Raw genomic sequence first — 7335 nt, forward strand, 5'->3', positions numbered from 1 at the left:
CCTAAACAGTGCCTAAAATGATTTTCTTAAGTCTATTTATCAAAGAAAAAAACAGAACAAAAAGGAATCTTGCAATATTTACCCTCATTGTAATTGTACGGATGGGAACCAAATCCCAAATCAGAATAATGACCCTTATATCCTGAATCTTCATACCGCGTGTGCACGGAACCACAACTATGGAGAAGCATTTTATAAGCATTATTTAAGTCACCATACCCTTTCCATTGTTCCTGCCAAACTTCTACACAGTAGGAACTATGAAAACTAGTGCCAAACCCTCACGTTCCTGATATAGCTTCCAACAGCTGCAAATCCTTAAAATTCAAGTACAGCTGCCTGGAGTAGAACATTTGAAAGGACCCACAAAGCAGATACACAGATTACATATGTGCAATAACTTTAGAGCCACAAAAGAACATGTAGTTGTATTAAGGCCATTAGGCAGGAGGGAATTTGTGCCAGCAATACCTAATTGACCTTACAGGGAGAGTGTGATCCCCCCATTGTGCTTTCGCTACTCTTCAAATTATTTGCTTTTGTTAGAATTACATATTCTTTCAACACACAAACCCACACCAAATAGAGGCAATTACATTGGTTAGTGTGTGCCTAGATTCTGAAAGATAATTCTCCAAAGGAAGGCTGCTTAAATACTTAATTCCTGAAATTTGAATGCATCAAATTATTACTAGAAATTTAACATATATGTGTATATATATATATATATATATATATATATATATATATATATATAGAGAGAGAGAGAGAGAGAGAGAGAGAGAGACAGAGAGAGAGAGAGAGAAGAAACTCTCAGTGACACCAGAACTCAACTATGTTTAAAACAGAAGAAATTCAAGTGAAACTCCTCATCTCGTGAAAATAACCTAAAACATATTATTCTTGCAATTTTTCAAAACTAGATTTGACAACACATTATCATTGTCTCAATCAAATATCAAAACAAATTCAGTTTATACTTTAAAACTCTTCCGCTTTCTTTTTAAAAAGGAAAGAAACTTGGAAATTGGTAAATTGCTGTTCTCTTACTTAAGCTTCTAACTTTTTACAGATGAATGAACATTATTGGGCAGCACCAGGTAAGGATAGAACTGGCATTTAAGGCTTTTTGTTGTTGTCATGGAGATGCTGCAACTGGATTCCACATCTCTGCCTGTTAATCCCATTATACCAGATTCATGCCCAGCCTCTCTGTGCTGAACTTCTCATTTCTTCAAATCATCACATTCAGTGGCAAAGAAAGAAGACATGAAGTTAAAAACAAGTAATTTATGGGCGAGATTGAAGTGCCAAGTCAGAATGCCAGAATGCCAAATTCTTGACTATCATGTGTATTAGTTTATATAATGCAAAGCCTGCCAACATTTGTATAATAAGATATTGCTCCTAATATGCAAGAAAGAAATGGGTTCTATTCTTTAATTGGGTTATTTGACTTGTTGGTATCTAACTTTTGAAGTTTTTTATACATTTGGGACATTTTCTATGTAAAGTTGCTGAAGATCTACCCAATCTCTAGACTGCTGTTGTGTACTATTGACAGTGTCATTTGCCTTACAGGGGCTTTTTAGTTTCATGAGGTCCCATTTCTTAATTTTTGACCTTGGTGCCTGATCCATTGAGGTTTTGTTTAGGAAGTTATTTCCTGCAACAATGAGATCAAAGCTATTTCCCACTTTAACTTCTATTAAATTTAGTATATCTGGCTTCATGTTGAGGTTTGTGATCCACTTGGACGTCAGTTTTGTGAAGGATGAAAAATATAGATCTATTTGCATTCTTCTACATGCAGACATACAGTTAGACCAGCAACATTTGTTGAAGATACTTACTTTCCTTATAATGTATGGTTTTGGCTTTTTTGAGAAAAGTAAAGTATCCATAGGAATGTAGATTTATTTCTAAGTCTTCAGTTTGATACCATTGATCATGTTTCTATACCTATACAATGTAGTTTTTATTACTATTGTTCTGTAGTATAACTTGAAATAAGGGGTGGTGAAACCATAGCAGAGGAAGCCTAGTTGTCCATCAATGGGAGGAGAGGCCCTTGGTCTTGGGAAGATTATATGCCCCAGTACAGGAGAATGCCAGGGCCAGGAAGCGGGAGTGGGTGGGTTGAGGAGCAGGGCAAGGGGAGGATATGAGGGACTTTCAGAGATATAAATGAGGAAAATAACTAATAAAAATATAGATAGATAGATAGATAGATAGATAGATAGATAGATAGATAGATAGATAGATAGATAAAGGGGTGGTGATACCTCCAGAAATTCTTTTATTGTACAGGATTTCTTTATTTAGCTAACTTAAGGTTTTTGGTTTTCCATATGAATTTAAGAATTGTTCTTTCAACATCTCTAAATTTAAAAAAAAAATGTGTTGGAATTTTGATGGGGATTGCATTGAATCTGTAGATTGCTTTTCATAAAATGGCCACTTTTAGTATGTTAATCTTACTGGTCCATGAGCATGGAAGATCTTTCCATCTTCTGATATGTTCTTCGATTTCTTTCTTCAGAGACTTGAAGTTCTTGTCATACAGGTCTTTGCTTGATTAGAGTTACACAAAGGTATTTTATATTATTTATAACTTTTGTGAAGGGTGTTGTTTCCCTAATTTCTTTCTCATCCAATTTTTCATTTGTATAAATGATTTTACTACTGATTTTTCTGAGATTACTTTGTATCTTACCACTTTGCTGAGAGTGTTTATCAGCTGTAGGACTTTGGTAGAGTTATTGAGGACACACACACATATGTACACACACATACATATATACTGTACACACACACACACACACACATATATATATATATATATATATATATATATATATATATATATATATATATACACACACGTATTTCATACATCTATGAATAGCTTGAATTCTCCTTTTCCAATTAGTATCCCAATGAAAAGACTGAGGTCCCATGCAGGGATAGGAAGTCCACAGGAAAACTAGCAGAGTCAACTAACCTGGATCCTTGAGGGCTCTCAGAGACTGAACCACCAATCAAAGAGCATACACAGACTGGAACTAGTCCCTCTATACACATGTAGCAGTTATGCTGCCGCTTGATCTTCATGTGGGTCCACTAAAAACTGAAGCATAGGGGCTGTCTCTAAACTTATTGCCAGTCTGGCGATCCCATTTCTCTAAGTGGGCTCAGTTGGAGAGGTCATGCCTAGCCCCCTGGAAGAGACTTGAAGTGTCAGAGTTGCAGGCGGGGAAGAGGGATGGGGGGTTGAGGAGGGAGGGAGGCTTCATCCTCTTAGTGGAAGAAGGTGAGAGAGAGAGAGAGAGAGAGAGAGAGAGAGAGAGAGAGAGAGAGAGAGAGAGAGATTGGTTTTGTGAAGCAGAGGACTGGGAGAAGGGAGGGCAGTGATGCAGTGATAATTAATTAATTAATTAATTAATTAAATTGGGAAAAAAATAAAAACAAAACAAAGAATCACCTCACACCCCAGCTGCATAGGGAACTTAAGGATCTAGGGAGACTATCTATCAAGGGGTGTCTAGTGAACAAGAATGCAGACTTGCATTTATTTCCTTTAGACAGGAATAATTCCGGGTCAAAATTTTGATGATGGGTGGGTGGTCCCATGCCTCAACTGGGGGCCATGTCTATCTACTAGAGGTGGTCCCTTTGGGCTCTCTCCCCCTATAGTTGGGCTAAGGTAATTCCTGATGGCTCCTGGCAGCCTCTCACATCCCTAGTCTCTGGGATTTTCTAGAGGTTCCTTCCACCCCACCCCAACTGCTGCATATTTCCATTAATTCTCCTCGACCTCTGGGCTTCTCCCCTATCTCCCTCACATACCTGCTCCTGCTCCTCTTTCCCCTCCCCCTCCTGTCTCTCATCCAGGTTCTTTCTCCCTCTACTTCTTGTGATTATTTTGTCCTCCCTTCTAAATGAGATTGAAGTATACACACTTGGGCCTTCCTTCTTGTTATCCTTCATATGGTTGTGAGTTGTATCATAGGTATTCTGTATTTTTTGGATAATATTCACTTATGTTTTGGAGACCATACCACTCATGTCTTTTTGGGTCTGGGTTACTTCACTCAGGATAATATTTTCTGGTTCTATGCATTTGCCTGCAAGATTTATGATGTTCTTGTTTTAAATAGCTGAATTTTATTCTACTGTGTAAATGAAACACATTTTCTGTAACTGTTCTTCAGTTGAGGCACATCTGGGTTATTTCCAGCTCTAGCTATTACAAATAAGGCTGCTATGAACATAATGGAGCATGTATCCTTGTAGTATTGTGAGGCATCTTTTAGGTACATGCTCAGTTGTTATATTGCTGGTTCTTCAGGTAGAACTATTTCCAAATGTAGCAGAGACTGAAGGAAAGGCCATCCAGTGACTGGCCCAACTTGGGATCCATGCCATGTACAGGCATCAAACCCTGACACTATTACTGATGCCATGTTTTGCTTGCAAACAGGAGTCTAGAATGCCTGTCCTCTGAGAGGCTCTACCAGCACTTGGGATTTCCGTTGGGGATCACTATGGAAACGTTAGGGGAAGGATTGAAGGAACTGAAGGGGACTGGGTCCCCATGGGAAGAACAACAATATTAACTAACCTGGACACCTCAGAGCTCCCAAAAACTAAGCCACCAACCAAAGAGTATACATGAGCTGGTGCATGGCCGCCAGTACATATGTTGTAGAGGCCTTGTCTGGACTCAGTTGGACAGGATGCACCTAATTCTATAGAAACTTGACATTCTAGGGAAGAAGGAGGCTAGTGGAGATGAGGTGGGGTTGGGATCGTGTCGGGGGAGCACCCTCTCAGGTGCAAAGAAGAGGAGGAGGGAGTGAAGAACTTTGAGAGGGAGCTGGGTAGGGGGCAATATTAGGAATGTAAATACACAAAATAATTTTTGAAAATACAATGCAGACTTGCTTTATTGTGATCTCAAAACAGTATTCTTCTTACCCAAATCCTTTTATATTAAATTAACTTTGAATTTTTCCTTCAAACTTTATTATTGAGCTAATAATGACTCAGAAAACCTTGAGCTCAGAGCACCTGTGTTGTTTCAGCTTTATTTGGAAACACTGCCCGTGAAATTCAAGAGGATGACACATAATGAATTCATTGTCCAATATCGTATCAGAAGACAGGACGAGAGCTGAATGCCATTTTTGTGTGGCTTCTTCTGTTCTTTTAAGATACCTGTCTCAAGGAAGGGGATATATAAGTATGTGGACATGTACCTGCAGTATATTTTGTCTCTGTGTATATTATACATACCAACAAAACTTGTTTAGCTAAATAAAACCAATGTCTAATACTTTTCTTGATAGCTAGTTTGAAATTTATTAGCATATTTTGTAAAATAATTTATTGGATTGAATAATTGTAAGAAATAGCAGAATACTAATGTTAACTATTCCTCACACACGTCTTTATATTGATCAATATATTCATGCTAAAGGCTTTCACAGTGTAATCACATTTTTTCTAGGCAAAGTAATTGAGTCTTAAGAAACTGAAATTACTTGTCCAAAGTCCCCTGAGGAACCAGATTTAAACGCAGGCTGTCTGCCTTGTACTCTTCCTCCAAACGGCAGTGATTTTACCACTGTGGCAAGTACAGTCTGAGCTCTAGGGAAGAAGCTGGCACAATAAAGATAAGTGCTCTGGTATTCTTAGCAAAAATATATTTAGATTAGAATTCCTGAAGCCTATTGTAGCAGTTCATAATTTTCAAAATAACATTGGGGGGAATATTTTATAATAATGTAAGTCAATATTCTCAATAATGAAGTTGGTGTGCAAATATGTAATGGAACTCGTTATCATCCTTCATGAACTTGCGTAGGCGCAAGGAGCATCTCTGGCATGTACCTCTGGCATTCTGGCTCCTCCTCCTCCTTAGGCACATTTCTCCCACAGGCTCTCAGAACACTGTCTTACTGTATGGAGGAAAATGGAGGCTGTGAATTGCTGTTCATGTTTTCACTCTTGCTTTGACTGAACATCTGCTCACCCAAGGCCAGCGTTTTTACTTCCATCTACTCATTACTATGGTTACCATGGTATATGCTCTATTTTAGGTCTGTATCTACTGGCTTGTAGCCATTCTCTCTTGGGGGAAGAAAAGAAAGTTTTCCAGAGCCAAACTGGCCTTCTATTCAGTAAATATGGTAATTTTTGCCTATGCTGAGTTTCTACCCATCCCCTTCCCTTTCATATTTGGTGTTCTTCTGTGTGCAAAGGGTTCTTTCCATCCAACACTTTTTTGTGTGGATTTAACCACACATTTTCTACTTAATTACCCTCTCTGTTTTGAAAAGTTTCCCCTTAATTGCACTCATATAGGATGTGTTTCTATAGTCATTGTGATTTTTAAATGTGACAGTTGCCTGCTATGTTCGCCTAAATATGGTATTTAGGAAGAAGATGCCTTGGATGGCAAAATGAAGATCATGTGCTCCTCAACCTAGCTGCCCTACTGCCCTATGCTGCCCACTGTAATATATAACTGGGACTATGCACAGAAGTTGAATTCTAAACATTATAAGACAAGATATAAAATGCTAAATGTTCATAAGAAAAATGATGTAAAATATCTCAAAATTTTACTTTACTACAAATTAAAATGTTTATTTTATAAAATAAATAATTTAAAATTCTCTTTAAAGTGTACATCTGAGGGCTAAAACAACATATTATATATTACATTTCATTAGATAGGGATGCTTTAATGTCATTTATGATATTTCATATGCCAGTAAATAAATAATAGCAGATCATATATTCATTAATTTATGTATGAATTTTTATTGCCAATTTCTATGTCTTTGCTTCCATGGATGTCTACACCACTCAAAAATGCTAATCATACAATTTTATCACAGTTGTATTGCCCAAAAGATGTTAATCACATTATCTTTATTTTCAAAACAGGATTAATGGTACTGTAAACACATGATTAGATAGTAAATTGGTATGATAGCTGCAGATTCCTTTCTCTGCATTTTTCTTTCTTTCTCTGCATTTCTCAAAATATATAGATGGCAATAAAGTGAATTTTTACTACAGCCTATAAATTGGTATCCTAAATAACTACGCTCTGCATTTGCCATTTAAAAGTAAAATTTTAGCAGTCAATAAAATTTTATAAGGAAAAGATACACAGAACCAAAAGAATGAAGACATAAAACCCACATTTCTTACTAAAAAGCAGAGTGCCTATCTTTATATCAAATTAATATTATAAATGTGAAGGTATCAGTTTTATAGGCTTATAGCTTAAAGTTTCACATGCATCCCTCATTTGTCAAA

This window comes from Mus pahari, chromosome 2 (genome assembly GCF_900095145.1).
Source record: "Mus pahari chromosome 2, PAHARI_EIJ_v1.1, whole genome shotgun sequence".
Classification (NCBI taxonomy): domain Eukaryota; kingdom Metazoa; phylum Chordata; class Mammalia; order Rodentia; family Muridae; genus Mus; species Mus pahari.